This window comes from Rana temporaria, chromosome 8, assembly GCF_905171775.1.
Source record: "Rana temporaria chromosome 8, aRanTem1.1, whole genome shotgun sequence".
Taxonomy (NCBI): domain Eukaryota; kingdom Metazoa; phylum Chordata; class Amphibia; order Anura; family Ranidae; genus Rana; species Rana temporaria.
Window position 1 is genome coordinate 2,260,020 of NC_053496.1, and position 10,596 is coordinate 2,270,615.

Below are 10,596 nucleotides of genomic sequence, written 5' to 3' on the forward strand. Positions count from 1 at the left end.
GCAGCCTAAGATATGCGTGGCATAAGGCTCTTATGCCCGCATATCTTAGGCTGCATTCTTGCGATGGCCGCTAGGTGGCGTTCCCGTTGTGCTCAGCGTATAGTATGCAAATTGCATACTAACACCGATTCACAACGTTACGCGAGCCCTGCGTACGCAGTTTACGTAGTTTGCGTACGGCGGTTTTTGCGTAAGGCTGCCCCTGCTATTAGCAGGGGCAGCCAATGTTACGTATACCCGTCGTTCCCGCGTCGCGAAAGTTAAAATTTACGTAGTTTGCGTAAGTGAATCGTGAATGGCGCTGGACGCCATTCACGTTCACTTTGAAGCAAATGACGTCCTTGCGACGTCATTTGCTGCAATGCACGTCGGGAAAGTTTTCCGACGGAGCATGCGCTCTACGATCGGCGCGGGAACGCGCCTAATTTAAATGATTCCCGCCCCCTACGGGATCTTTTAAATTGCGCGCGCTTACGCCGGGCATTTTGCCGGCGTGCCCACGCAATTTACGGAGCTACTGCTCCGTGAATCAAGGGCAGCGCAGTAAAATTGCGGGGGCGCAGGGCAAAAACGTTGCCCTGCGCCTCCGTAAAAAAGTGCAAATCTACCTGAATCCGGGCCATTGTATATAAAATACACAACATGTAAAAAAACACTTTTCATAAACAAATGTAATTATTTTTCCTATGCCTTTGGTGACATCTAGTGGACATTTGTTTACATTGCGCCCTCTGAGGGAAACCTTAAAGCGGAACTGAACTCTCGCAATCGCAATTGACGATGAACATTTATAATTCCTCATGCCCACGGACGTTTTAAAAAAAAAAAAAGCTAGTACAGACGCCAGGAAAAAGACGCCGGCGTTTTTAACGTGTTTTTTTCCCCCCGCGCTTTGCATTGAATTCAGTGCACGTTTCGCCGCGCTAGCTTTCAGACGCCTTTTCTTTTTTCCTTTCCCTATTCAACATGGATGGTTTCCTCATTGTTTTGAATAGAGGTCGCACCAGAAGTCCGATTAGGATGATCCGACTTGCGGGGGGACTCGTGTGCGTAGAATCTTGAAGGGGAACCCCGCGAAAATGTATTATTTTTTTTGCGTGAGGTCCCCCCTCCCCCCCCCCCCAAGGACGATACCAGGCCCTTCGGTCTGGTATAGATCTTAAGGGGAACCCCCACACCAAAAAAAAAAAAAAATGGCATGGGGTTTCCTCCAAGATCCATACCAGACCCTTACCCGAGCACGCAGCCTGGCAGGTCAGGAGCGAGCCCCCCCCCTACTAAACTATACCAAGCCACATGCCCTCAACATGGGGAAGGGTGGGTGCTTTGGGGCAGGTGGGGCACTGTGCCCCCCCCCCCCCCAAAGCACCTTGTCCCCATGTTGATGAGGACAAGGGCCTCTTCTCGACAACCATGGCTGTTGGTTGCTGGAGTCTGCAGGCGGGGGGCTTATCGAAATCTGGGTGCCCCCCCAGATCCCGGCCTCCAAGCTATGTGAATGAGTATGGGGCACATTGTACCCCTACCCATTCATCTGGGGGAAAAAGTGCAAGACGCCAGGCAGCGCCGGCCCTAGCAACCAGTTTCAGAAATGTAGTTACTAGTAAGTAGGGGGTGGTTGTGTCATCTATTTCATTCCGGGACACTGTATTGTCCCGGAATGAAGGTGCCCGGGACACACATGTCAATTGCGGGGCAGTCCCAGGCAATCCGGGACATGTGGGCACCCTAGTGTCACTCTGGACAGTGGAAGGGGGTGTCACTCTGGACAGGGAAGGGGTGTCACTCTGGACAGTGAAGGGGGTGTCACTCTGGACAGTGGAAGGGGGTGTCACTCTGGACAGTGGAAGGGGGTGGAAGGGGGTGTCACTCTGGACGGTGGAAGGGGGTGTCACTCTGGACAGTGAAGGGGGTGTCACTCTGGACAGTTGAAGGGGGTGTCACTCTGGACAGTGGAAGGGGGTGTCACTCTGGACAGTGGAAGGGGTGTCACTCTGGACAGTGGAAGGGGTGTCACTCTGGACAGTGAAAGGGGTGTCACTCTGGACGGTGGAAGGGGGGGTCACTCTGGACAGTGGAAGGGGGGTGTCACTCTGGACGGTGGAAGGGGGTGTCACTCTGGACGGTGGAAGGGGGTGTCACTCTGGACAGGGAAGGGGGTGTCACTCTGGACAGTGGAAGGGGGTGTCACTCTGGACGGTGGAAGGGGGTGTCACTCTGGACGGTGGAAGGGGGTGTCACTCTGGACAGGGAAGGGGGTGTCACTCTGGACGGTGGAAGGGGGTGTCACTCTGGACAGTGAAGGGGTGTCACTCTGGAAAGCGAAGGGGGTGTCACTCTGGACAGTGAAGGGGGTGTCACTCTGGACAGTGAAGGGGTGTCACTCTGGACGGTGGAAGGGGGTGTCACTCTGGACGGTGGAAGGGGGTGTCACTCTGGACAGTGGAAGGGGGTGTCACTCTGGACAGTGGAAGGGGGTGTCACTCTGGACAGTGGAAGGGGGTGTCACTCTGGACAGTGGAAGGGGGTGTCACTCTGGACAGTGGAAGGGGGTGTCACTCTGGACAGTGGAAGGGGTGTCACTCTGGACAGTGGAAGGGGTGTCACTCTGGACAGTGGAAGGGGGTGTCACTCTGGACAGTGGAAGGGGTGTCACTCTGGACAGTGGAAGGGGGTGTCACTCTGGACAGTGGAAGGGGGTGTCACTCTGGACAGTGGAAGGGGGTGTCACTCTGGACAGTGGAAGGGGTGTCACTCTGGACAGTGGAAGGGGGTGTCACTCTGGACAGTGAAGGGGGTGTCACTCTGGACAGTGAAGGGGGTGTCACTCTGGACAGTGGAAGGGGTGTCACTCTGGACAGTGGAAGGGGGTGTCACTCTGGACAGTGAAGGGGGTGTCACTCTGGACAGTGGAAGGGGGTGTCACTCTGGACAGTGGAAGGGGGTGTCACTCTGGACAGTGAAGGGGGTGTCACTCTGGACAGTGGAAGGGGTGTCACTCTGGACAGTGAAGGGGTGTCACTCTGGACGGTGGAAGGGGGTGTCACTCTGGACAGTGGAAGGGGGTGTCACTCTGGACAGTGGAAGGGGGTGTCACTCTGGACAGTGAAGGGGTGTCACTCTGGACAGTGAAGGGGGTGTCACTCTGGACAGGGAAGGGGGTGTCACTCTGGAAAGCGAAGGGGTGTCACTCTGGACAGTGAAGGGGGTGTCACTCTGGACAGTGAAGGGGGTGTCACTCTGGACAGTGAAGGGGGTGTCACTCTGGACAGTGGAAGGGGGTGTCACTCTGGACAGTGGAAGGGGTGTCACTCTGGACGGTGGAAGGGGTGTCACTCTGGACAGTGGAAGGGGTGTCACTCTGGACAGTGAAGGGGTGTCACTCTGGACGGTGGAAGGGGGTGTCACTCTGGACAGTGGAAGGGGGTGTCACTCTGGACAGTGGAAGGGGGTGTCACTCTGGACAGTGAAGGGGTGTCACTCTGGACAGTGAAGGGGGTGTCACTCTGGAAAGCGAAGGGGTGTCACTCTGGACAGTGAAGGGGGTGTCACTCTGGACAGTGAAGGGGGTGTCACTCTGGACAGTGGAAGGGGGTGTCACTCTGGACAGTGGAAGGGGTGTCACTCTGGACGGTGGAAGGGGGTGTCACTCTGGACAGTGAAGGGGGTGTCACTCTGGACAGTGAAGGGGGTGTCACTCTGGACAGTGGAAGGGGGTGTCACTCTGGACAGTGGAAGGGGTGTCACTCTGGACGGTGGAAGGGGGTGTCACTCTGGACAGTGAAGGGGTGTCACTCTGGAAAGCGAAGGGGTGTCACTCTGGACAGTGAAGGGGGTGTCACTCTGGACAGTGAAGGGGGTGTCACTCTGGACAGTGGAAGGGGTGTGACTCCATGCTGTGTGCACATGGGGGGGGGGGGGGGGGGTAACATGGCTGGGCACAGCAGGGAGTCAGGGATTGGTCAGTTTACAGGGGTCTTCAGCACTCTGAGGTCCTGTGCCGTTCACTCTGAATCCTCGTGTGATAATATGAGTGAGACCCGCAGTAATGGCGGCACAGGCAGATGCCAAGGCGGCACTTTCACTGGGGAGACCCAACCTGCTGCCGCGTGGAGACCGCGGAGGCGGAGCTTCTGCCGAGTGCCGACATTCATCTCTCAGACTCGGGGAAGACAGAGGTGAAGGACAGAGGCGAGAGACAGGAAAGTGACAGCGGCCAGCCCCGCTTCCCCCGCAGGCAGAACCACAATAAAAGCAGCCGCCCGCCTGACTCCCGAAGCCGGCAGCCCCAGCGCTCCACTGTGCAGAGACCCGACCACACTGCTGTCCTCTGTCCTTTCAGCTCCGCCGCACCCTGCAGGGTTGTGACAGAACCGTCTCTGATCGGCCCTAGAATAGGGTGACCAGACGTCCCCGGTCTCAGGGGACAGTCCCCGGATTGAGGACTCTGTCCCCGGACCAAGTCTGTCCCCAGTCTTGTCCCCGGATTGTATTTGAACAACGTGTGCTGGTCGGAGCGGAGGGAATATTTTTTCAGTTTCGGGTGCCCAATCAGCTCCGCTCGCCTTGGCTCAAGTCCCGGCCAGCCTCCTGCCTGTTTATCTCCTTGGCCCAGATTCAAGAAGCAATTGCGCCTGCGTAACCATAGTTACGCAGCGCAATTGCTTACTTGCGCCGGCGTAACGAATGCTCCTGATTCAGGAACCTCGTTACGCCGACTGCAGCCTAAGATATGCGTGGCATAAGGCTCTTATGCCCGCATATCTTAGGCTGCATTCTTACGCTGGCCGCTAGGTGGCGTTCCTGTAGTGGTCACCTATAGTATGCAAATTGCATACTAACGCCGATTCACAACGTTACGCGAGCCCTGCGTACGCAGTTTACGTTGTTTGCGTACGGCGGTTTTCGTGTAAGGCTGCTCCTTCTAATAGCAGGGGCAGCCAATGTTACGTATACCCGTCGTTCCCGCGTCGCGAAATTTGAACTTTACATAGTTTGCGAAAGTGAATCGTGAATGGCGCTGGACGCCATTCACGTTCACTTTGAAGCAAATGACGTCCTTGCACGTCGGGAAAGTTTCCCGACGGAGCATGCGCTCTACGATCGGCTACGGGATCATTTAAATTGCGCGCGCTTACGCCGGGCATTTTGCCGGAGCGCCCACGCAATTTACGGAGCTACTGCTCCGTGAATCGCGGGGAGCGCAGAAAATTTGCGGGGGGCGCAGGGCAAAAACGTTGCCCTGCGCCTCCGTAAAAACTGCGCAAAGGTACCTGCATCTGCCCCCTTGTCTTCCCTGGTGGAGGGATCTTCCTCCGCTCCCCACCCAGTAGTAGCCGGGGGCCGGGTACACACAATCAGATTTTCCGCGGACAAAGCGTAGGACTTTTGTCTGAAGGGGCGTTGGCCGTGAACTTGTCTTGTACACAACTGTCGGCCAAAAAAAAACAAAAAACAATGGGCTAGATTCAGCAAGAATTTACGCCGTCGTATCTATAGATACGCCGCGTAAATTCAAAGCTGCGCCGGCGTATCTTTTTTCTGTATTCAGAAAGCAAGATACGCCGAAATAAGGCTAAGATACGACTGGCGTAAGATAGATACGTTACGCCCGCACAAGATTACGCCGGGCTACCTGAATCTAGCCCAATGTGGTTTTTCAGCTCTTTAGCGCCACTCTTTGGGCAACTTCCGCTAATGTTGTGTTATGGCGAGCATTGATTCCGAGCATGCGTGTTTTTACTTTGGAGTTTTGTCTGAACTTGTGTACACATCATTGGATAATCCCACAACACACATTTGTTGTTGTCGGCAAATTTGAAAGCATGGCTATCCCACATTTGTTGGCGGGAAAATCCGATGGAGCGTACAAACGGTCGGATTTCCCGTCAGCAGCCTGTCCTCACACAATTCCTGTCGGAAAATCCGATCGTGTGTATATAAAGCCTCGTACACTCGGCCGGTTTTCCCGACGGGAAAACTGCGAGGAGAGCTGTTCCCGGCCGTGTGTACGCTCCTCGCAGTTTTTCTAACAGGAAAACTGCCCATAAACGCTGGACAAAAAAGAAGAGAACCAGCTCCCCCTTTTTTTTCTTTTTTCGCAGGGAAAACCGGCGGACTTTTGGCGTTTTTTGGCAGTTTTCCTATGGGGAAAAACGGCGAGGAGCATACACACGGGGGTGGATTCAAGAAGCAATTGCGCCTGTGTAACCATAAGTTACACAGCGAAATTGCTTACTTGCCCCGGCGTAACGAATGCTCCTGATTCAGGAACCTCGTTTCGCCGACTACAGCCTAAGATCTGCGCGGCATAAGGCTCTTATGCCCGCATATCTTAGACTGCATTCTTGCGATGGCCGCTAGGTGGCGTTCCCATTGTGCTCAGCGTATAGTATGCAAATTGCATACTAACACCAATTCACAACGTTACGCAAGCCCTGCGTACGCAATTTACGTAGTTTTCGCGCAAGGCTGCCCCTGCTATTAGCAGGCGCAGCCAATGTTACATATACCCGTTGTTCCCGCGTCGCGAAATTTGAATTTTACGTACTTTGCGTAAGTGAGTCGTGAATGGCGCTGGACGCCATTCACGTTCACTTTGAAGCAAATGACGTCCTTGCGACGTCATTTGCCGCAATGCACGTTGGGAAAGTTTCCCTGACGGAGCATGCGCTCTACGATCGGCGCGGGAACGCACCTAATTTAAATGATTCCCGCCCCCTACGGGATCATTTAAATTGCGCGCGCTTGCGCCGGGCATTTTGCCGGCGCGCCCGCGCAATTTACGGAGCTTCTGCTCCGTGAATCAAGGGCAGCGCAGCAAATTTGCGGGGGCGCAAGGCAAAAACGTTGCCCTGCGCCTCCGTAAATAATGCGCAATTCTACCTGAATCCGGGCCACGGCCGGGATTCCCGACCACAGCTCCATCACATTTGGGAAAAGCGGCCGTGGTTAGGGGGGAAAGATTGACCAAGCAGATTCTTGGCTTTCCTAATTGCGATTTTCCGATGGGAACTTTTTCCGTTGGAAATCCCACACGTGAGACTTTAGACTTGACGGGGTGTGAGGCGGGTGGCGGTGGCGACAACGGGAATTGAGACGCCGATTGCCGCCATTACTGGTAAACAAAAAAATATCTCCCCGGTTTTCATTTTAAATATCTGGTCACCTTACCACTTGGGGCCCCTGGGCTGTGCCCGCGCAATAAGACGGCCCCGTCGCTCGGACTCGGGACGTGTCGCGCCAATCTCCTCTCTGGTGCAGCATTTGGGGGGGGAAACTGTCTCTCTCCCCTCAGGTTCCTGTCTGGCTGAGTCAGTCGGGGCTTTCACAGATGAAGGACAGGAAGAGGAAGAGATCATCACAGTGCACCCTCCATCTCCTTCCCCCTGTCCAGCAGACAGCACAGCCCCCCCCCCCTCCTGGGGGTGACGGAAAATTTCAGCCTTTACCTGTGAGTACTCTCCTTCGTTCTCTGCCTTTTCCATGATACAATTCTGTGCTGTAAACCTGCCAGCCTGTACTTTGCAGGACGGGGGAACTGACAGAGAAAGTACAGGAATTGCTGGGACTTAATTCTGAGGCGTTCCATCAATGGATTCCACACACACATTATATCCTGGTAACCACTTGACGACCGAGGACGTCCTCGGCTTTGTGCGGTGATATGTGAATGATGGGGGCAGCTACAGGCATCATTCAGATATCACCGTCTTCAGTTCTGCCGCTTGATCGTTCTTATAGGCGGCGGGAGGGGACGTCCCCCCCCTCCCGCCGCCATCCGGTGCTTCTCCGGCCTCTCCCGTGCCATCAGGGGCCCAGAGAGCGAATCGGTCGGCGCTGCTTGGGAAGCATAGAGATGACTGGTGACCAAAGCCGCAATCGCGGCTGTCGGCATGTGATCGGTGATTTTTTTTTTCACCGATTTCCTGCTTTCCAGCCTGGAGGAGAGATGTGGGGGGAGGGGAAGGTCTTATAGACCCCGCCTCTCTCCATAAAGAGGACCTGTCACACACCATTCCTATTACAAGGGATGTTTACATTCCTTGTAATAGGAAATAAAAGTGATAAAAAAAAAAAAAATATGTAAAATAAAGTGTAAAAATAAAAAAATGAAGTAAAATAAAACTAAAATGAAAAAATATTTTTTTTAAAACGCCCCTGTCCCCGGTAGCTCGCGATCAGAAGCGAACGCACACGTAAGTCCCGCCCACATATGTAAACACCGTTTAAACCACACATGTGAGGTGTTGCCGCGTGCGTTAGAGCGTGTGCAACAATTCTAGCACTAGACCTCCTCTGTAACTCGAAAATAGTAACCTATAAAAAAAAATTAAAGCGTCGCCTATGGAGATTTTTAAGAACCGAAGTTTGGCGCCATTCCATGAGTGTGCGCAATTTTAAAGCGTGACATGTTGGGTATCTATTTACTCGGCGTAATATCATCTTTCACATTATACAAAAAAATTGGGCCAACTTTACTGTTTTGTTATTTTTTTAAGCCATGAAACCGTTTTTTTTTTTCCGAAAAAAAAGGCATCTGAAAAATTATTGCGCAAATACCGTGAGAGAAAAAAAGTTGCAAAGCCCGCCAGGAAGTGTGCACGGCGCTGCGCTAATCACAGCCAGGGAGACGTTTCCCGATCTCTGCGGCCGAGCATCAGGACAATGTCTCCCTGGCTGTGATTAGCGCAGCGCCGCGCACACTTCCTGGCGGGCTCTGCACGTGTACCATGCGAACACGCCGGAGCTCATCCTTACTAGTAACTTAAGACCCCTTTCACACTGGGGTATTTTTTTAGGCGTTTTAGCGCCTGTGAAACGCCTGAAAAATGCCTCCTCGGTGTGAAAGCCTGAGTGCTTTTACACTGGAGCGGTGAGCTTGCAGGACGTTAGAAAAGGTCCCGCAAGCGGCATCATTGGGGTGTTTTGGTAGCGCTGTATGCACCGCTTCTAAACCGCCCCATGCCCATTGGAATCAATGTGCAGCGCTGCAACGCTGCCAGGTTTTAACCCTTTCTTCAGCCGCTAGCGGGAGACAAAATTGCGCCGCTAGCGTCTGAAAAGCCCTGCTTAACCACTTAAGCCCCGGACCTTTAGGCAGCTAAATGCCCAGGCCAGGTTTTGCGATTCGGCGATGCGTCGCTTTAACTGGCAATTGCGCGGTCGTGCGACACGGCTCCCAAACAAAATTGGCGTCCTTTTTTTCCCCACAAATAGAGCTTTCTTTTGGTGGTATTTGATCACCTCTGCAGTTTTTATTTTTTGCGCTATAAACAAAAATAGAGCGACAATTTGGAAAAAAAATGCAATATTTTTTACTTTTTGCTATAATAAATATCCCCCAAAAAATATATAAAAAAAATGTTTTTTCCCCTCAGTTTAGGCAGATACGTATTCTTCTACCTATTTTTGGTAAAAAAAATCGCAATAAGCATTTATCGATTGGCTTGCGCAAAAATTATAGCGTTTACAAAATAGGAGATAGTTTTATTGCATTTTTATTCATTTTATTTTTTTTACTACTAATGGCGGCGATCAGCGATTTTTTTTTTCGTGACTGCGACATTATGGCGGACACTTCGGACAATTTTGACACATTTTTGGGACCATTGTCATTTTCACAGCAAAAAATGCATTAAAAATGCACTGATTACTGTGAAAATGACAATTGCAGTTTGGAAGTTAACCACAAGGGGGCGCTGAAGGAATTAAGTGTGACCTCATTTGTGTTTCTAACTGTAGGGGGTGTGGCTGTAGGTGTGACGTCATTGATTGTGTTTCCCTATATCAGGGAGCACACGATCGATGACGCCGCCACAGTGAAGAACGGGGAAGGTTTGTTTACACACAGCTCTCCTCGTTCTTCAGCTCCGGAGACAGATCGCGATCGGGTCCGCGGGTCCCGCGGCCATGGAGCTTCGGACCGGGTCACGTGCACGCGCCGGCGGCGCGCGCGACCCCACGGCTGGGCTTAAAGGGCCACGTACAGGTATGTGGATGTGCCGAGCCGCGCCATTCTGCCGACGTATATCGGCGTGAGGGGGTCCTTAAGTGGTTAACTTGTGTTAGTTGCCCCCTCCCCTCCTCTGCACCCACACAGCTTCATCATTAAGGCTACTTTCACACTGAGGCGTTGCACCGTAATTTTTTTGCGGCGCTATTTGGTTGCTAGTGGGGTGCTTTTAACCCCCGCTAGCAGCCGAAAAAGGGTTCAAACCGCCCTCAAAGCGCCGCTGCAGCGTTTTGCCGGCGGTTCAGCGGTGCTGCCCATTGATTTCAATGGGCAGGGGTGCTTTAGGAACGGTGTATTACACCGCGCTCCTACAGCGCCTCAAAGATGTGGCTGGCAGGACTTTTTTGAGCGTCCTGCCAGCGCACTGCTCCAGTGTGAAAGCACTCGGGGCTTTCACATTGGAGTAAAAGGAGCGGCTCTTTAAAGGCGCTATTTTTAGCGCTATAGCGCCTGCAAAGTGCCTCAGTGTGAAAGTAGCCGAAGTCATAGGAATCTGAATATTCTTTATTCCACCGCTAATCTATACTCAGCACTGACCTTGTATAGCGCTTTTCTCTCTGAGGACTCCAAGTATTGGAGAT

The 10,596-nt window shown here is 52.9% G+C and overlaps 1 protein-coding gene across 1 annotated transcript in view; it reads right to left on the reverse strand.

The window, feature by feature from the left end:
• The window catches only part of LRRC23 (leucine rich repeat containing 23), a 33,532-nt gene extending 26,221 nt beyond the window's left edge, over positions 1–7,311 (reverse strand). Inside the window, exon 1 of the mRNA XM_040361203.1 lies at positions 7,174–7,311. The gene's annotated coding sequence lies outside the window, so the exon portion shown is untranslated. The remainder of the gene's footprint in view (positions 1–7,173) is intronic.
• Positions 7,312–10,596: the final 3,285 nt, after the last annotated feature.